Source organism: Ursus arctos, unplaced genomic scaffold (genome assembly GCF_023065955.2).
Source record: "Ursus arctos isolate Adak ecotype North America unplaced genomic scaffold, UrsArc2.0 scaffold_5, whole genome shotgun sequence".
NCBI classification, from domain to species: Eukaryota; Metazoa; Chordata; class Mammalia; order Carnivora; family Ursidae; genus Ursus; species Ursus arctos.
This window is the reverse complement of record NW_026623067.1, coordinates 78,917,448-78,939,417: the sequence shown is the minus strand read 5'-3', so window position 1 is coordinate 78,939,417 and position 21,970 is coordinate 78,917,448. Positions and strand designations below refer to the sequence as shown.

The window sequence follows — 21,970 nt, the reverse complement described above, 5'->3', positions numbered from 1 at the left end:
ATTTTTATTTTAAACTAACTTACAAGATTCCTAACATCCCTCCCAGCAAATATTCATTTACTCAGAAAGGAGGAAATACATTAAAATACTGCATTCATGTTGAGTTTGATCAAACATTGTAAATTTTATAGTTAATAAAAAAGTCCACGACTGCCATTGCATTAAGAAATTGATTGAAGGAAAAAATATGCAACATATGAGGCATCATGAATTCATGTCATTAAATGTCACTGTAATACTTACAAAGCATAAAAACATTTTTAAATGTCATAAAGAAACACAGCTGATCTGGTCATTATTTTGCCTCTGAAAAAGCTGCAAGGAAATTTCTATTATATACATGCTTGCCAAAATCTTAAAGTTCAAGGGTGTATCCCAAATATCTTTAATGTCTCCTAACAACTAATGTTGCTATTAGGTATTTGATTTAAATTTTGTTTTTATTTTATTTTATTTTATTTTTGGTTATTGTTGCTGTTTAATTCTGAACATCAGAAATCAACATCTTAAAATTGCAACATGAATTCCCTTTCTTCTACATTCAAAATGCAACATTTCATTCACTCAAACAACTTTATAAATTGACATGTAACTCACATTCCATATAATTCAGTCCTTTAAAGTATACAATTCAGTGGTTTTTAGCTAAGTCACAAGGGACAACAACTATTTATTGAATGCCTACTATGTGCCAGGTTTCTGGTCAATTTGATATTCATGAACTAACAGAATTTTCAAGTTACAACATGAGCATTCCTTATCTACGCCAGATAAATCAGGCAAGTTTGGAATAATTCTTAGTTCCTGACCAGAGATGAATTTAGCCAATGCAAAAAAATGAAATATGCTTCCAGAGTTAAAGACAATGTAGAGTGCAGTTAAGAATGTGTTTCCCCCTTTGGCATAGTCTGGCTTGCTCATAAACTTAGATTAAATCCCTGGTTATCACCTGGATAGATGTGAAATGGTTTAAAACCAGGTAGAACTGGAGATCATGGAATTTTAGAGCTGAAAAAAGCCTTAGAGATCATCTATATCTTTTATCTCCACTGTGCAAGTCAGGGAACCAAAGACCAGAGAAGGTTAATGACCAGCTCAAAGTCACAAACTCAGAGCAAAACTTTCAAATTCTTACCTACTGCTTGTTTTTCTATAACACTTTCCAAACTATATTTCTCAGGGTCCCAGGATTCTTGCGAGGAGCCTACAGGACTTCTGGGATGACAGAGGAGTGGCTGAGTCTAAGAGCCTTTACAGCCCTCCCTAACTTCAATTCTAGCCATCTCTATTTTTACTTCTTTGCATACAATTCTAAACAAGCTTTTGTTTAAAGATATCTTCACTGTTAAAAAAGAAATACATTCAAAATTTTGGACATCCTCAACACCCAAAAAACAAATAATCCAATTTAAAAACGGTGGAAGACATGAACAGACCTTTTTCCGAAGAAGACATCCAGACGGCCAATGGACACGTGAAAAGATGCTCAACATCATGCGTCATCAGGGAAATGCACATGAAAACTACAATGAGATACCACCTCACATCTGTGAGAATCCCTAAAAACAACAACAGAAGAAATAACAGGTATTGGTGGGGATACAGAAAAAAGGGGAACCCTCTCGCACTGTTGGTGGGAATGCAAACTGATGCAGCCACTGTGGAAAACAGTATCAAGATTCCTCAAAAAGTTAAAATGGAACTACCCCACGATCTAATAATTGCTCTACTAGATATTTATACAAAGTATACAAAAATACTAATTCAAAGGGATACATGTACCCCAATATTTACAGCAGCACTATCTACAATGAGCAAACTATGGAAACAGCCCCACTGTCCATCGACTGATGAATGGATAAAGAAGATGTTGTATATATACAATGGAATATTACTCAGCCATAAAAAAGAATGAAATCTTGCCATTTGCAACAATGTCAATAGAGCTAGAGGTTATTATGCTAAGTGAAATAAGTCAGTCAGAGGAAGACAAATACTATATGATTTCAGGAATTTAAGAAACAAAACAAACGAATAAAGGGGGAATAAAAGAGAGACAGAGAAGCAAACCAAGAAACAGATTCTCAACTATAGAGAACAGATTGATGGCAACTAGAAGGGAGATGGGTGGGGAGAGGGGTTAAATAGGTAATAGGGATTAGGAATGCACTTGTGATGACCCTAGGGTGATGAATGGAAGTATTAAATTACTATATTGTACACCTGAAACACTGTATGTCAACTGGAATTAAAATAAAAACTTATAAAACATAACATTTTGGAAATGGCTGAAGAGGAGGTATGCACGTATTACTGCACACAGTGTAAATATTCTGCATAGAAAACTGCTCAACACCACTGAAACACTTAAGAGGTTTCTTAGTAAGTGGTGTGTTTTAGGAATTGTTCCTTTTTCATGCTAACAGAACTTTAAAAATATATCGTGCATATTTGAAAGTCTAAAAGGAAAACATTTTTTATTTACTGACCTCATATTTAGGTCCTAAAACTGTAGAAAAGAAATACACATGAGGGGCGCCTGGGTGGCTCAGTCGTTAAGCGTCTGCCTTCAGCTCAGGGCGTGATCCCAGCGTTCTGGGATCGAGTCCCACATCAGGCTCCTCCGTTATGAGCCTGCTTCTTCCTCTCCCACTCCCCCTGCTTGTGTTCCCTCTCTTGCTGGCTGTCTCTATCTCTGTCAAATAAATAAACAAAATCTTTAAAAAAAAAAGAAAGAAAGAAAGAAAGAAAGAAAGAAAGAAAGAAAGAAAGAAAGAAAGAAAGAAAGAAAGAAAGAAATACACATGGGTAGATGATTGTATTTACTAACTGAATGCAAATCTACATTAAAAAAACCAGATTTCTGACTATAGTTTCTGTAGTATTAATCTGAATTGAAAATAGATTAGCATCTTCCCACGAACACTCAATTTTTAAAAGTACTTTTAAAGGTTTTAAAGTCTATGCCTAAAGGAGTCATAAAGATGTTTTGCCTAATAGTCTACTCAAATACACACTCTAGCACTAATATAGTACTACCAATAATACAGCATTTATTTCCTAAGGGACCAGGAGTACAAAAGGCTGATCTGGCACCTGGGGTGAATTTGGTGGTAAAAAGAGTGGGGTGCAGCCACTCAAGAGATCAATGCTCTTTGAAAATCATTTCAATAAATGTTCCTCTGTAAACTTTGACACTTTGAGTTACTTAGAATATTAGTTTTCCCAAACAAAGCACCACAGAACGTGGCTTAGATAATAGCCCAAGATCAAGGTGTCAGCAGGATTGATTTCTCCTGAAGCCTCTCCCCTTGGCTTGTTCATGACTATTTTTTCCCCTGACTCCTCACATGGTCTTCCTTTTGTACCTGTTTCCAAATTTCCTATTTATGAAGATACCAGTCATATTGGATTAGCTTCATTACCTCTTTCAAAACCTTATCTCCAAATGCAGTCACATTCTGAGGGACAGGGACTTAAGACCTCAACGTAAGTATTTTGGGAAGACACAATTCAGTCCACAGCACTTACCATGAAGCAATAAATGCTGCTGGTCAGTGTTTAGCAAGCAGCTCTCCAAAAAGGTAAAGCCCTGAATTGCAGCATTTGCTTATTTCTATGGTAAAAATTCTCCCACCAGAGCCAATTTCAAGCTACCAGTGTGATTTCTCTGAATGCAGATTTGTGAAGGGATATGCCACGGCACACCATTTTTTATTATTTCTACCATAGAAATATATAGATGTAAATAACCTTAAGAGATCGGAAGTCAGCAAACTTTTCCATACAGTACTAGGTAGTAAATATTTTCGATTTGCTCAGCTCTTGCATTGTAGCAAGAAAGCAGCCATGGGCAGCATGTAAACAGATGGGCATAACTGTGTTCCAGTAAAACTCCACTTTGCAGTTGGACTTTGCCTAATGTTACAGACTTGGGGAGATGTAGTGCTATAATTGCTTCTTCAGCAGCTTTCAATCAGCCCTCCATGTTTCAGCCTTCCTTCCCATCCCCTTGATCTAGTTCTTCGGCTGCTCGTTATTGGCACCCCAAAGCCTTTCCAGGCTAGATCAGCAGGACAGCCATGGAAGTGCACTACTTCTATCTCCTTTCAAGATAGAACTTGCAATTCAGCTGCAATTAATGCCATTAAGGTAACTGCCTCTACCTGCAGCATTTTCAAGTTTTGATACAGCATTCCAACTGAGGCAACCTCTTCTTGGCAGCCCTCAGCCAATGACTGAGCATGCAATGGTACTAGGGCCCAGCCATTTCTGCCCAATGCAGGATTTCCCCAACAGGCAATATTGCTCTAGAGCTCCACATTGTGTTGGCTGAGCTCTTGTCAGATTTGTACCATCATCTGAAACTTTTCTTTCCCAATCCTGCTTTCTCCCCTACATCTTTTTTCCAGTAGACTTCCTGTACAACTAACTTCATGCCATCTTCTGTTTCTTGGAACACCCCAAGTGAGACACTGGATAAAAGGAGTAGTCTGAGAAATCAGTAAGATGGGGTTTGGGAAACGATCAGAACTGTCCCACTGTCAAAGAACTTCACTACATGTGGTATCTGGGGCGTGGATAGTCTGGTACCATGTGGTGGCCCAGTTATGAAAACATTCACCAGTTGTCACTAGGGAGATTATTCTGAAGCAGAGGAATGCCATGGCAGGGGCAAAAATGCAGGCAATTCAAAAGTGTGTGTACGTGTATGAACAATAGATACAAGCTATTATTAGCTGGCTATTATTAAGTTGCACTGAGGCCTACAGAAGGTTAATGAAAACCAGAGAGTAGTTAACCAAGTGAAAACTCGCTACTTCCCTAGTGACTTCCAAAGACACCCTTGGCTCCTGGCCTGAGAAAACAGAAAAAGCTTGAACACCAAACTCAAAGCTTAATCGATCAAGAAGCTTTAAAAACAATTGAAGCCAAGGGTAAGTAGGTAGGTAACTTGTTGGAAAACTCAGGACCTTGACACACGGGATATGGACAGCTGCATGGATGCCCCCAAAGATTCTGGTTCCTGAGAGACTCTCATGAACACTCAGAGCCTACAGAAGTTGCCCCCCTTTCTGATTAAAAGCTAGCACTCCTGGGACTCCTGGGTGGCTCAGTTGGTTAAGCAGTTAAGCTAGTTAAGTGTCTGCCTTTGGCTCAGGTCATGATATCAGGGTCCTGGGATCAAGTCCTGCATCAGGCTCCTTGCTCAGTGGGGAGCTTGCCGCTCCCCCTCCTTGTGCTGTCTCTCTTTGTCAAATAAATAAAATCTTCTAAAAAAAAAAAAAAGAAAGAAAGAAAAAACCCCCAATCTAGCACTCCCCCAGGCAGAAACTCACTACAGGGAGTGCTTCTGAACAAAAGAGTGCTCTCTAAGAAACTTGGCCCATCTTCTCCCATGGCTGCCACACCAATAACTAGGGTTAAGACACAGCATAATCCACATGAGAATATGCCAGGCTTGATCTATATCCCAAAGAAGCAGCAAGAACTACTCAGCATATACTGACAGGAAACAGGGGACTGTTTGGGCAGATTTTCAGAGTGCTTGATCAAGAGAGCTAGAACATAAGAGTAGATAAGGGTAAGCTTATTGACCTGGTGGCATTCTTGGGATATGGGATTTCACATGCTGGCAGGGTCCCAGGGGATGGTTCAAATCTCCTGCTAGGATGCTTCCTGGAAGTCTGGAGAAAGTAATGGTCTATGCTGAGAGATGCTGAAATGCCTGAATTGCCATGGCAGACAGTGGAGGGAAAGATTTAAAAGATCAGAGAAGTAGGTATATTATGTGAGGCCAGAAGCCCACATTGAAGATTATGTTCCATGAGAGGGGCCGGAGGATATACCATTCACCAAAACCAATGGGAATGCCCTGGTAAGAGAGGTACCACTCTCATGAAGAAGTTCAGGGACAGCTCACCTCTAAAGCCCAGAACTTACTGTAGGTAAGCCTCATAGACCTTGGCTTGTTAATAACAATGGGAATGATGGCCCAGATGCATAGTAGATCCAGAAGACAGAACTTAATATCAGAGGTTAGTATAATCAAAATTATCCTACTGACCAAAAAATCAGAATGATGGCCAACGGAGTTCAACCTGGAAAGAGTTGTGGAGATGTTTTCTAGAACTAAGTGTCCCTAGGAGAAAAAAACTGATGGGCAGGCAACAAGGATACTGCCTAATATATGTAATCAAAGGAAGGAAGAATGAATGAGGAGACCGAGCATGGTCACTATAGTAAAAAGTGTCACGATTCCTTGCCCAGGTTCCAGAACAGAGCTAATTTTCAGACCAGAAGCTGTTGACTAGAGAGGTAGGTAGTCAGGTCCTATCGGAAAGGACTCCACAGCACTATGGCAAATATATATTATAATGATTCTCCTAGGCCCTCTCGCAAAGGGATCTAGGCCATTTTCTCAGGTGACTGAACACTGAGGAAAAAGAAATATCCAGGGAAATTTCAGGGAAAATGAGACACGGGGAGTGAGTTGACATTGATACTTAGAGACTGAGAGTATTATCTTGACCTACCCATTAAGAGTAGGAATATATAAAGGCCGGGAATAAATGTAGGCCTGGACAAATTCAGACTCACGGTGAGTACACTGGGTCCATGGAAACAACTAGTGCTCATTTCTTCAATCCTTAAAGGTTATAATTGTGATTGACATACTTGGCAGTTGGAGTAATCCCCATATTGGGTTTTAGCTCGTAAGTAAAAGCTGTTACAGTGGGGAAGACTAAATAGAAGTCTTGGAAACTAATACCCAGTCTACTTCTGACCAAACAACAACAACAAAACAATATATCATATTTTGGGTAGGGATGGTGGAGATGAGGGCCACTTTTAAAGATCACAAGGATGGCTGGGTGATGGTCTGTGAGAGTTAATCTTATGTGTCAACTTCACTGGGCCACAAGGTGCCCAGATATTTGGTTAAACATTCTGGGTGTGTCTGTAAGAGTGTTTCTGCATTCAAATTTACATTTGAATAGGTGGACTGAGCGCATCGTCCTCCCCAGTGAGGGTGGGACTCATCCAATCTATTGAAGGCCTGAATAGAACAAATAAGGCTAAGTAAGGGAGAATTTTCTCCCTCTGCCTGTCTCAGAGTTAGGACATCAGTCTTCTCCTGCCTTTGGATTCAGACTCAGACTGGAACTTATACCACCATCTGCCCTCCCGGTTCTCAGGGCTTTGGACTAGGGCTGGAACTGTATCATTAGCTCTACTAGGTCTCCAGCTTGTTAACTGCAGATCTTGGGACTGCTTAGTCTCTTAAGAATGAGCCAATTCCTTACAATAAATCTCTTTTCATATATATCCTATTAGTCGGTTCCTCTGGAGAACCCTAATACATGGTCCCTATCCTAGGCCCCTATCATTTGTCTGCCCCCTGCAAAACCTGGATGAATCCTGGGGAATGATCATATACTACTGGAAGCCCAACCAAGTAGTAGCTTTGACTATAGGCAAGACTTGGCCTATCTCTTTAAGAGAGCATATTAATGTGGCTTCAGTTACACAGCATATAATAAAGCAAACTGAGCACAGAATCTTCTGGATTTTTGTTATTTTACTTTTTTTTTTTTTACAGCCGAATATTCTTAGCCAGTTGACTTTCAGTTTTCAAAATCATTTCATAAAATTTTCATAGAAATTAGTTTGCCTTCTTAGTTCATCAGTTTATGTAATTTTTTAAATTACATAACTGCAACAATGAGTACAACTAGCATTAACAGGCTTAAAAGAACAAATACATAATTTAAAATGTGCAATTCAACTTCCAGAAGCAGAAATGTATGTTGCACTAGAGTAGATTACCACATAAAAGCATTTAAAAGTTAAGCGCGCCTATGACAGCAGTGTGTTTTACAGGAATGGAGAGGGTGGGTTCTTCATTCCAAGGAGTTATAGTTCGTTGAAGATTAAGTGGAGCTCAGTTATGAGGGTGTTTATACTCAGAAAGGACATGATTCTCCTCTCCTTCTTCCTAGTCCCATGTATGTGTGTATGGTGGGAGGGGGTGGGGAGGAAAGGCAGTGGTAGGGAAATGTATGTTAGATCTTTCCAACACTAAGCAGACCTGATCTTATCATTTCCCAGCTCCCAAACCATCATTAGTTCTCACTGCTCTCAAGACAAATAAACTCCTTAAAAGTGTTGTGTCCTTTCACCATCTCAGAGACCCTATGTTTTCAGTCATATTTCCACCTTGTGCTCCTTCCCCCACCAACCCTCCTGTGAGCACTCAGTCTATAATGAATTTTCCCTTCTTTTTTACGGTGACTGCATAATTTACTATCCATACTGGTCCATACTTAAGACCAAAAAGGGACACTAATCAAATGAGACAATGGGAAAAAATATACGAACTGGGGTACTCAACAGACCTGTGATTCCCCAATTCATTCTGGGCCCACTGATTACCTCAGTTTGGTGATCTCAGGGCCTATCACTCAGAGAATGTTCCAAAAGTCTTTGCTGAAAATGATTATATAGTCTATAATCCTCTCCTATTGCTGTTTTTGTTTCCCTCTCCAACCGTGGTCACCGACAGTACGTATAGAAACTTTGTGTGTGTGAATTATAAAATGTGCCTTCTTGCTGACAGCAAATTCTAGAGTACATGGCAAGTGGACACAGGCTGGATTTCAGCCACTACTTTCCTCTCACATGGGCATTCTTCTGTAGTGAAAAAATTACTTGATGTGTCTCCAACTATTTATCCTATATAAAAATTAAGTGGTTATGGAAGATACTGAAACACTCCACTGAAATATATGTCAGATGACATTTGAAATCTGGATGAGAAAAGATGCAAAGTGAATTTGTAGTAAGGGGAGGAAAGTATCAAATATTTATCTAGAATTTTATGCAGAGTGAACACGAGAGCACTGTGAAAATCTACTGGGGAGCAGTAAATTTGCTTCACATTGAAACAGAAAAAGATTTTACAAGTGGAACATGGGGCCATAATATTTTTACAGAAAGCATACTATCAATATCAATCTAAGAAAAAGAAAAGCCGATGTTCTTAACTGCTCAGAAAGGGGCTATGACAACCATACGTATGAAATGTCCATTTTGTATTAAGAAATCTATCTTAACAAACAAGCATTCAGTACTTTTTTTGGTTGTTCAATACCTGTGTAACATAGTACATACATTTTAGATATTACCCACTTGGCACTTTAAAAAAAAAAAGACGAGGGACACTGGGTGGCTCAGTTGGTTAAGTGTCTGCTCATGTCGTGATCTCGGGGTCCTGGGATCAAGCCTGGGTCCCACTCCCTGCTCAGCGGGGCGTCTGCTTCTCCCTCTCCCTCTGGCCCTTACCGCCCCCCCCCCCGCCATGTTCTCTCTCTCAAATAAATTTAAAAAAAGATGAAACTTCAAACTTCTTATCCTTTAAGACCCTGACTTCCTTCCTACGTTCATTCTATGTACCCCACTCCTCTATTACCACTATCTACATCTAGAACACCAAATACTTTGCTTTTTAAATTGCCCATATTAAATAGTAATTAAAGAAATCATTTTTTTAAATGGACTCAATTTAAAATTCTAAACTTCATTGGTTCTTTTTGAAAAAGTCTAAATAATTAAAGTACATGTTTAGCAAATCAAATTGTTTTGACGGACTAACAACTAAAAAGAATAGCCTATGCCTCATTTCTCTTCATCTCTGGGCTCTGAGGTAAACACTTCTCAGGTAATTAAGGCAGTTTCTTCTGTTAGCGAACTCTATTTTTCTAAATAATATATATTGAGGGGCACCTGGGTGGCCCAGTTGGTTAAGCGTCTGCGTTAGGCTCAGGTCATGATCCCAAGTGCTGGGATCGAGCCCCATATCCGGCTCCCTGCTCAGCGGGAGCCTGCTTCTCCTTCTCCTTCTACCCCCGCTCCCCCTGCTTGTGTTCTCTCTGTCAAACAAATAAATAAAATCTTTTTAAAAAAATAATATATATTGAAAGCTATTTCTTCATTTACATATTTTAGATAATGTCTCTTCACTTGTTGTTAAGAGAAATAGGATTTTGTCAGGTAGAATGCCTCAACTTCTAGTAATGCCAATCCCACCTTATTTAAGAAATAAGAACTGTGCTGATTTCCACAATCGGAAGCTGAGAGTTTATTGTGAACCCGAGTCAACTTCATTCAATGGCACTAGCTCCATTTCTCTGTGGTTCCCTCAGTTCTATTATCCTTGGAATGATGTCCCCATCCTTCGACTGCCTCTCCTGTGGGGGAAAGGAGCTGTAGCACTTCCTGGTTTCACACTAACACAGCTGACGTCCAAAGGAAAAGAGAGGTTCATTCTCAGATTTTTCACATTAGAATAATCTCTTTTTCTGAATATCTAGACATATCCCTTATAGATCTTTACTACAAATTGGGTCATATGTTCATTCCTGAGCCATTTCCTATAACTTCGGGAATGCCATGGATTTATTGGCTCAGAACTGCCCATCCACAGATTTATTAGACTGGCAAAGGCAATCAGATTACACTAATCAATTTAATCAGGCCGATCTCTAAAGTGGTCTACATGGGAAAAGGTGGAATGGTTGTTGGACAAACAATGCCAACTTCCACTATAGGCATTTAGCACACATATCACGTCCACACCTGCCACTCCAAGAGAATTACATCACCATATTTAGTTAAATCATATTTAACTTCATGATAACCATGAAAAAGATGGCAACAGGGTACTATAATTTTATTACCTTTCTGTAGAATGTTTATGTTTTACCTGTAATTTTTAATTGCTTTTAAAAAATCCTACAAAATTTACTTTCAACATATCCCTAAACTTTTCCAAATGTTTCATCCTATCAGTTTACCAGGAAGCTTACCTTCTAGTAGGGGAGAAAACAATAGGCAAGTAAGACAAGGAAAATGAGGTAAATGTAAATCCTAATCGCTATTTTTATGAGGAAAATAAACAAGAGAACTAGAAAAAGTAACTCAGGAAAGCTTCGTTATAGAGTGCTGTTTAGAGGGCCTCTCTGAGGAAGTGACATCTGACCTGAGACCTAAAGGATGACGAACAGCCTGTATGAGAAGAGCTGAGAGAAGCATTCCAGGCCTAGAAACAACCAGAGCAAAAGCCTGGGAGTGGAAAAGAATTTGGCAGGCTTGTGGACAGAAAGGAGGCCAAGTGACTGGGACGGAATGAGTGGGGGGGAGAATGATGGGGTAAGACTGCAGAGCTAGACTGAAGTCAGGTCATACAGGCTCTGAGAAGACCATGGAAAGAAGGCTGGATTCCTCTGGAAGGGTGTGAAACAGTGGAGCAATAGGATTTGCCTTATGTTTTTAAAGACACCCTCTGGATTCTTTGTTAAGAGTTGATTTAGGAGGGGGCATGGAGGATGGAGCCAAAATGGAAGTATAAAAATCAGCAGGATACTGGCTGCCACACTCTTCCTCATAGCAGTTCTACTAGACTGCACTCTTCTTCCTATGTTGTTGTTTTTTTAAGAAGCTTGAATTGTTTTGAAAATGTTCAATCAGCTTTATTTATTAATGACCAGATGTTCATTTAACTACTAAGACCCATAGAACATCAAATTTAGACAAAGTACTTGTACTTATTTCTCTTATTTATTTAAGATGAATCATGTAGGCTCACTTACCATCTCCTCTGGAAGTTTTCTTAGTGACATATATAAAATGTAAGTTTTGCTTACATTCCTCTAATTAAAGTGATCTTAACTCATAACAGGAAAAAAACAGGTGATCCACAATCATAACTAATATTAAGAAACCATAAAATCAAACTGATTTTTAATTTTTTAAAAATAAAGCATTTATGCATTATGTGATGCCAAATCTCTAAATACTTCTATGGAGAATTTAAAATATGAAAAGAGATGGAGAAGCTTCTAGCTAAATGAGCTCTTTTACTTCCTCAGTGTTAATACAAAAATTAGTATAAACAAATAATTAGTACGTGAGTGCTCACTCCACTGAACTTAAATTAGATTCCTTGCTGTGTCATAAACATAATAAGTACCCTCTGGCCTTATGGCTTTTGTCCTCACTCTTCCTTCTACATAGAATGCCCCTGCCCCTGCCAAATATCTGCAAGCCTCTCTTCTTCACTTTATTCCGTTTTTGGCTCATATGTCTATGACCTTATCAGAAAAGCTCTCTGTGACCTTGTTTAAAATACCATCCCCATCACTGTCTATCCCTCTTAAAATACGTATTTTTTCTTCATAGCATTTACCACTACCAGATATAACATGATTACTTTCTAGCTCCCGATACAGGAATATAAATTCCAAGAAAATGCTGAGACTTGGCTTTCTTGTTGTATCTCAAACATCTAAAACAAATAGCACAATACATAGATGTTTCACATGTAGTTGTTGAATAGAATGTGTCCTTATCAAATTAGGACCTACATTCTTAGCATTAAATGAGTCTAGGCTGTCTTAAATTAATAATGGCTCAACTATATTCTTTTCAACTGGACTCTCTTTGCCCCTGTATAGTGAATCTCAGGGTCAGGATCTGGGGTGTGTCCTTCTTGACTCCAAGAATATAAGCTCCTTTGAAGCTGATGTGATCAGCTTGATCACTGGTCAAGTTCCTCACAGCTGTCCACTTCTAGTCATTCTTTTATTTATTGACAACTTTATTTTCTGGTTTACTAGCATATGTCTCCTTTCCAAGACTACACATGGTCATTCTCAGTGACTTTGAAAATACATGTAGATGACCCATCCAATAGCATAGTCTCTTAGTTCTTTTCTGTTACAGTGTTTTTGTTTTTTAATCTGTAGCATATTTTTTTGTTTCTTTCTTAGGATTTCCATCTCTCAGCTTACATTGCCCATCTGTTCTTGCATGCTGCTACTTTATCCATTATTGTTCAGAGTATATTAATCATCGTTGTTTTAAACTCCTTGACTAATAATTCCCAACAACTCTGCCAGGTCTGGTTCTGATGCTTACTCTGTCTCTTCAAATTGTGGTTTTTTGCCTCTTGATATACCTGGAAATATTTTTCCTTGATAGTTGGACATAATGTATTGGATAAAAGGAATTGCTGCAAATGGGCCTCTAGTGATGTGTGGAGGTGTTGGTGGAGGAGAAGCATTCTATAGTCCTGCGATTAGATTTCAATCATTTAGTGAGCCTATGCCTCTGGGCTGTGAACCGCACAAGTGTTGCTCAGTTTTTTTCTGTCCCCCTGAGGTGGGACAGGATAACTAGACTGGGCAGGAGTTGGATATTTCCCTCCCCCTAGGTCGATTAGGCTTTGAAAATACAAGCCCAGTAGGTTAGGCGCAGGCTAACAAGTTTCTCCTGAGGGCAAGCTTTGTTCAGAAGAACAGAATGGTCTCGAATATTCTGAATGGTTCCTTCCCCCTCCCCACTGCAGAAAGCACAAGAGGATTTGTGTAGCATATTTATTGTGGGAACCTAGTCAAGCTCTTGGAGGTAAATCGCACAATATTTGGGGGACCCCTCTATGACTGGGTCCCCTGAAGTTTTTTAACTCCCAGAGTTGTCTACACAAAGCCTCCAGAAATTCATCAATTAGAGTTCGGATTTTCCTAATCTGGTCTTGTTCCCACAGTGGTTTCTGCTTGTCTCTGTTCAGGTAAATCATGACTCTGTGTATTCGCTTGTCTCACCAATCTTGGGGGCAGAGGTCTGCCCTGTGTTGTCCCTTCTCTTACTGATCTAAGAAGAGTTGCTGATTTTACAGTCTGCTAGCATAGAGTGGAGACTTCCAAGCTTCTTACCATGGAACTGGAAAAGACTTAATTCTTTAACCTTCATCATCTCCAAAGACTATCACCAACCTCAATTCATATCTTGGACTAACCCTGGCCACATAAGAAACGATAATGGTGCCACCAGGGAAATAGCAATTTTGAACATCCTATTCGGTCCACCACCTCCTCTCTGTCCAGCTCACGTTAGCTTGGCAGTAAGTCTCTAGCTTCTTGCAGACCTCCAGTCCATTGATACCCTCCTCCACTCCCACTACTTGTTAATTATCTGTATTCACTCCCACATTTACCCAGCTTGGATTTCATATTTCATCATATAATCATTCCTTTTGAAGCGCAGTCGAGTGCCTTGACTCCCATCTCTCTCTGTTGAACTCATTTCACAAAATCTCAAACCTGCTTGAATTCAATTATTTGGTTCTTTGTGCAGACTCAAGCCACTTAACAAAGAAATAATACAATTAGCTGACTCATTTCTCGATAAATTCATGACCACACACCACAAACGAACACCCAAGCCAACCCGGCAGTCCTACTATGCTTCCTTACAAAGTTCATCTTTACATTCTCTGAGGTAGAAATGTATTTTTTTCCTGTTACCCCAAACTCCTTCACTCTCCTCATTTTCACCTGGTGATCCTACTCCATAGGTAGTTCATTGTGCATACAGAAACCATCAGAGAGGATTTACTTCATTTCCATTCCGACAGATATACAAACCTCTCTGCATCTGTACTCGCCTTCTCAGCCTTCTTTTCTGTTAAAATTGAAATAGTATCATTTTCCCTACCGGGGGCAACTGTAACTCTTGACACCTATGTTTTCTCTTCTTCTCAGTTTTGCTTCTTCAGTTATTACATTTGTCTACTACACATCAAATTTTCATTCTCTGCTTATTATTCATGCCAGTCTACCAACATACATCAGCATTTTCAACTAAAGAGAAATGCTTCATTGACTTACTCCATCTATTACCACACACCTCTCTAACGTTTTCACAGCAAAGATTTTACACACACACAATTTTTATTTAAAAATTATATTGAATGTTTATGGAAAAAAACCCAGCATTTCCCTCTCCCAGCCCTCTTCACTCTCAAATACCTTCAACATTTCTAGCTCTTTGATATTTATCTCCACATTTCCAAACAATATACTTGTTTGCTATTTATTGATATATTTAGATACTAATGTACAGCAAATGAGGGGCTCAACTCAAATGTTGTCACTTTTACATCCTAAATTAATCTTAATTCTATCTTCTCTACATTTCAAAGCTACTCCTCTAATTCTAACAGCTATTATATATTAGAATAGCTTTTTAAGTGGAGAGCTAGAGAGAGCCACTTCACTTTTGCTACGATTATCTATTTTCTACATAGCAGCTACAACAATCTTTTAGAAAGTAAATCAGATGATGCTATTCTTTGGTGTAAAACCTTTCAATAATATCTGCTTGTGTTTGGAATTAAACCCCTATGCTTTCCATAGACCACAAGTCTCTGGATCAAAGGAGGTTCCTTAAATGTTTTTTTGAGTCCAATATCAATTTAACTTCTCACACACTATGCTTCAGCTACACTTGCCTCCCTCGGTTCTTCACATGTAACAAACCCCTTCTTACCTCAGCGTCTTTGCACTTGTTCTCCTTCCTGCTCTTCCCATGGTTCTTCCTATAATAGGCATGACCTCATTCTACCAGTTACAGCTCGAAGAAGCCTTCTCTGACCACTCCACTGCTCTTTCCATTTGTTTCCTTTTTACTTTCTGACATTACCTCACCTTTCCCCTGCAGAACCCATCCTTGTAACCTTATTTCTTTAATGACCTCTCGTTTCCCTCCCCTAAAGTAGAATGGCAACTCCAAGTAAGAAAACCCTTTGTCCATCTTAACATGTTTTCCATGCCCCTACCCCAAGGATAGGCATATAAAAAGCATCCAAGAAATACTTGAATTAATTCTGCAATATGTGGATTAAATATAAATTCAACTAGTTCAACTAAATTATATATTATATTCAGCAGGAATGGGATAGTAAATAATAGGCCCTTGAAATCTTATAAGGCATGAGCTAATGGACCCACTTCCTAGTCAGTTATTAGGAAATCTGGCTGCACTCAATTTAGATTCTGTTTTAGTCTTCCAGGGCCACTCCTGACAAAGGACACTAAGGTTCTTCATTTGGGGCAAGGGTACCCACTGCTGGCTGGTGCAGATTCTTTTGTACTTGAGAATGAGGTGCTTGAGGGTTGAGATAGTCCGTGCTCTGAGTCTATCTTGGGGTTTATGACATGAAATGCTTTATTGTGGAGGACTGCCTGCCAATTTTCTTTTAGGGATATTTATTTTGTATTTAGCTAATGCTGAAGAACTTAGTGGATCAGGTTTCTCCTTAAGTTATCAATTCTTCTGAACTTCTGTTTCTTAGCAACAGCTGGGACTCTGTCCATCCTCATTGTTTTCTGCTTTAGCCTCAAAGCAAACAAGAAAAAGTGTGCACAGCAGCTTAGAGTTTGCCATTAGTAATATTCCCAGACACATAGTGCATTCCAATCTTAGTAGCTATTGATAGACAACGCAAAGGATCGTCACACTTTTGTGAAGGGATGGGCAGTGAAAAATGTTTTGGAGGGAACTGAGAAATTGGAATACCTTAATATCATTTGCCGCCTCTTGAGAGTCCTATTGCTATAACTAAAATTTCACTTTCTGGAATGTAAATGTAAAAACTTCAGTGTTAGAAGGTGGCAAAGAAAAAAAAGTTGCAATTCAATAAACCCCTTGACTAATTTCTTTTTTGGTGGGGAGGTGCTAAGGGAGAGGGAAAGAGAGAATCTTAGGCGGACTTCATGCGCAGCAGGGCTCAATCTTACAACCCTGAGATCATGACCTGAGCTGAAATCAAGAGGGGGATGCTTAACCAACTGAGCCACCCAGGCACCCCTCTCTTGACTAATTTCTTGATCTGTTTATATATTCTCAGACCAAAGGCAAATTGGCTTCCAATAATTGTCAAATCTGCTGAATTTGGCATAAATGGCCAAATTTGGTGCAACTGACTTTCATCTGGGAATTTTGTTTAGAACTTCTCTTTTCTAAAGTACTTTAAAAAAAACTCTACATATAGTAACCGATGCATGATTTCTTTTTTTTTTATATATGTAGCTAGAAAATTCTGTGATGCGTTACCTCAGTGTGTATATACTCTGAGTTCTAAGGTACTATTGGAGAAAGCCTGGGTAAAAGATTCACAGTTGTGTAACAAAAGCTAACAAGTTCCCATTTTAGGGCAGGAAAGTCTTTATTGCTTGCTATTCCACCTTGATTCAGCCAGCTTCCGTTTCTCTGAGGTTTGTTATTTTCAATCCCATTCACAAACTGAAGAAATACTCTCCCAGTTACAATTGGCAGAAATCCACGTAAGCTAGCTTAAGCAAAGACATGAAATTTTATTAGAAGGATAAATTATGATAAATAATTCAAAGATAGGAAGCAAACTCAACCTTCTCAAGAGACTGAGATCAAGAAATGGAAACCTATGGGGAACCAAGGCAGCTCTTACAGCTGTGTCTGATATGTCAGCACTGTTTCATGAAAGCAGACTCTGGAGTCAGACAGTCTTTTTATTTTAGCTTCAATACATATTTACTTTAGTCAAGCTTCTGAGCTTCCTTACCTGTAAAGTGGGTATAATAGTACCAACCTCACAAAATGAAAACACTTAGAACACTGAGTGACATAGTAATGTGAGATCATTCTTATTCTGCAACACAACTCGGATTCTCCACTTGCTGTGGAGCTCCACGACGTGGTGCTCGACATGGAGCTGGATCCCAGGACCTGGAGATCATGACCTGAGCAGAAGGCAGATGCTTAACCGTCTGACCACTCAGACACCCCCAAAGTGGATTTTTCTATACTTCTCTTAACTCATCAATCTTCTGTTCTTCCATAGTAACAAAAATACCAATATAATTAGTGACTTTACCAATGTCATAAAAATGGATGAAACTATGGTTCAAAACCAGATCTGACTCCAAATTCAAAATTTATTTTCACTAAACAATGCATTGCAGTTGTTTAAGATGTGAATCTATTAGGTAGCTAACCTTGTATTTGATCAAGCACTTGAGACAAAAGACTTCAAGTAGTTCAAAATTAGGTTTCCCATTTTCTTTCCCTAATCTTTAAGAAATGGAGATATAACATATACAAAGTAAAGTCAACAAAATTGAAATGTTCAGTTCAAACTTTTTCATATGTATACACTCATACAACCAGCCAGATGAAGATTTGGAAGGACATTTCCAACATTTCATCATTTATGCCTCATCTAATACTCATACCCTGAGAGGTTACTATCCTTTCACCATTACAAATTGGGTTTTTTGTTCTTAAATTTTATATAAATGGAATTATACAGTATGAATTCTTCTATTTCACTCGACACAATACCTGTCAGATCTAACCGTGTTATTGTGTGTAGCAATCTATTCTTTTTAATTGATGGGTAGTATTTCATTGGATATACTTCAGTTTATTCCAGTTTGAGGCCATAACGAACCAAACTGCGATGAACTTTCGAATAATGAGACCTGCATTAATTTATTATGATAGAAATTGCTGATATAGGGTAGGCATAAGTTCAGCTATAATGGATACTACCATCAATTTTCCAAACCAATTTACACTTCCACCAGCAATAAGAAGAGTTTCAATTACACTATATTTTCTTTTAAACAAGGAAAATAACATAATCAGTCTATTGTGCCAGTTATATTTCTTTGTTCTGCAAATGTGGTTTGAGGTTCTTTTGTTGCTAATTATAAGCAAGGCTGAGTTTAGGCTAAGTTGTTGGGTACAGTAGATCCTCCTTCACTAGCACCCTTACCAAGCCACAACCCTACCCATTAAGATTTCACTAAAAAATACTACTTAGCTTGCCATCCTTTAAAGCAGGGTTTCTAAAGAATGGCACTATTGTCATTTGGGGCCAGATAAGTCTTTGTTGTTGGGGCTGTCCCGTACATTGTAGGATCTTTAGCAGTACCCCTGGCCTCTACCCCTTATATGTCAGCAGCACCTGCCATTCATTGTGACAACCAAAAATGTTTTCAGATATTGCCAAATTTCACCTGTGAGGCAAAATCTCTCCTTGCCCCATTAATAACCACTATTATCAAAAATAAGCGTCCTGGACTCTCCACACTTCATCTAAACTGTTTTGAGTTGATGCAGTATTAATACAATGATGTCCATAGTCTTCCAGTACTATAGAATCATCTTTAAAAAAAGGTGAGCTTTTAAAGAATGCACAAGCCAAGGCCCCACCTTAAAACAATGGAATGTAATCTCTTGAGTCAGGGCTTGAATATTTTTATTGCAAATCTACCCAAAATTTAATTCTAAATTTTGGCACAGTTGTGAACTTCTTAACATATTACTCTTTCCAGGAGTATTTGCTTTAAAATAGATTTCTACCAACAATTTTTCAAACATTAGTAGAATATGAGGCATACATAAATTTGGGGAATAGAAGGCTCACAGAAACTCTCAAATCACACCAAATGCCCACCTGGAGCCCATAACTATAAACAGTAGTATCTAGTGTTTAGCTCCTAATTGAAAAAAAAAATTTTTTTTCCCCAAATCAGACTTTTAATGTATTTCCTTTTCTGAAGGATTGTTAATCCTTCTAGCTATCTTTAATCCTCCCAGCTAATTATTGCTAACTCTTCTCTAATCAGCCTCTCTAAAAAGGACATTTCTCATTGTCTTTGAGACATCTGAACTCTTTCACCTAAACAAATAAAAATCCACAACCCTCTCCCCAAAAAGCAAACAGAACAATTCACATTCCCTCCCAAGTCAAAGTCAATGATTTTAGACTCAATGATTCAATTTCATTTATCACATTCCATTCCAATCTGACTTCTGGCCCTATTATTCCAACAAAATAGTCCTAAGGTAACAGATGCTCATGTTACTAAATCCAATGGATATGCCAACCTTATTTCCCATGATTCTCAGTAGTGTTATACACTATTCACCACTCCTTCAAGTACTTATGCCTTTGTTATCCATTGCACAACACCCCTGACATCTGCAACTCCTTACCCAGCTCATCTTCCTCCATCTAGCCAAAAATTAATTGACGTTCTCGACTGCATAGTCCTAGGCTGTCTTCCAAGTTTATTTAATGTACACTCAAGACTTTAATTTCTCCCCACACACTTAACAGTTTTTATTCAGTCCAGATCTCCCTTCTCAGCTCCAGACTTCTATACCAAAGACCCTCAGATGACTCAAAGGTATCAGAAATTCAGTAAGTCCCAAATTTATGATCTTTACACCTACCCATCTCCAAATATATTACCACTGAAGTGAATGCTATTACCATTCAGTTCCATTCCATTCCATTGTATGTACAGCTTCCCTCCTCCTTCTAATCCTGAATCCAATTGCATCAACAAGTCCTGTGGACAGTTCCTTCCAAAACTACTCTCTCTTCCTTAACACTACCCTGGTCCATCAAGCTATTTATCTTTTAGCCTAACTCACTTAAGAATACTGTTTTCTCTTTGACATGCCACTAATTTTTTAAGGCTAGAGTAAATTTTCCAATTTGCAAATCCTTCATTATCACAGTTTAAAATCCTTCAAAGGTTTCCCTTTGTTCCAAGAAAAGAACCCACTCAATTTTTATTATTTTTTTAGAGAGGGAGAATGGGGAGGGGCAGAGGGAGAGAGAGAATCCTAAGCAGGATCGATGCCCAGCATGGAGCCCGATCTTACAACCCTGAAATCATCACCTGAGCTGAAATCAAGAGTTGGGGCACTTAACTGACTGAGCCATCAAGGTACCCCAAACCCACCTCTTTACCTGGCTTTGGGCCTTGAATAGCCTGGCTCCTATGCAGCTTCATCTTCCTCAGTTCTGTCTACTCCAGCGTACTTTGCTCCTTGTAGTACAAACCAGAACACTTTTGAAAATAAAAAAATACCTATCCTTGGCAAACTGGACTGTAAGGTGACCTCATCTCTCTGGCCCAGAATTTTTGCCCGTCTTATTTTTTTACCTGGAAAGCTCTTTACTTCTCTTTTGCTTATCTACTCCATCTTAATTCTTCAGTTCTCCATTCATGTCACTTCCTCTGGAGACTTTTTTTTTTTTAAGATTCTAGAGAGACAGAAAACAAGTGAGAGAACACATGAGTGGGAGGGGGAGAGGAAGAGAGAATCTTTAGTAGACTCTGCACTGAGTGCGGAGCCCGATAGAGGACTTGATCCCAGGACACATGAGATCATGAACTGAGGCAAAACCAAGAGTCAGACACTGAACTGACTGAGCCACCCAGGCGCCCCTGAAGACTCTTCTGACTAGGGCTCTCCATTATGAATTCTCATGATTGATTCTTCATTCCATTTTTCTCAGTTACAATTTTACAGTATGATGGTTTCTTCTATTAAACTTTAACTCTTGAAATTATCTGGTTTTGCTCTATTATAATCCCCCACAATCACCCCCATGCTAGCAGAAATGTCTGGTATGCAATTTATTGAATAAATGTCAATGATAAGTGCACTGGGGACACAGAGTGTCTCCACTTAAGGAGGTCACAGTGTAGTATGGAAACAAATGCTTTATTACAATACAAGACATGCTGCACTTACAGAATACAATTTGATGTCCTAAAAGGGAGGTGGAGACCTACCTGACATGTCTCATAAGTTGTCTGTACAACTGCATCAGGACACTCAACAATCCTTGATGATTTACTTAAAAACCTGTAAAAGACTTCGTAAGATAAATGGACTATATCCATTTACAATTAAAGGTAAATTTCTAATGACGTGAAAAAATGTGTGGCTAGAGTGTCACGTGTCTCCTAGGATGATGGGAGGCAACGCTGGGGTCAGATTGTGAGAAGACTAAATAATTACTATATAATAAATGCAAATTTGTAGTATATTTAAAAATATGTAAAGCAGGGGAGTGATTTCATTAGATTTCAAGTCTGAAGGAAGCCACAGGGTGAGCTAGAGCGAAACATGTAGAGAAACTGGGGCCTACATAAATAAAGTAGTGGAGATTAAGAAAGGGTGAAGACGACATACACGAGGTAAAATGAACAGTAACTAAAGGATCTGCAGGAGAGGAATAATACAGCATTAATGCACCAATTTGATATTAGCTAAACTT

At 38.8% G+C, this 21,970-nt stretch overlaps 1 long non-coding RNA gene across 3 annotated transcripts in view; it reads right to left on the bottom strand.

The window, feature by feature from the left end:
- The window catches only part of LOC130542731 (uncharacterized), a 206,595-nt gene extending 185,014 nt beyond the window's left edge, over positions 1-21,581 (bottom strand). For 2 of the 3 annotated variants that reach the window (XR_008957475.1, XR_008957474.1), the window contains exons 1-2: positions 20,847-20,935; positions 1,437-1,559 (exon numbers count right to left, since the gene is read on the bottom strand). This is a non-coding gene — a long non-coding RNA (uncharacterized LOC130542731). Of the gene's footprint in view, positions 1-1,436; positions 1,560-20,846; positions 20,948-21,482 lie in introns of those variants that run through there. The other variant, XR_008957473.1, reaches the window with a different exon arrangement.
- Between the last annotated feature and the right edge of the window lie 389 nt (positions 21,582-21,970).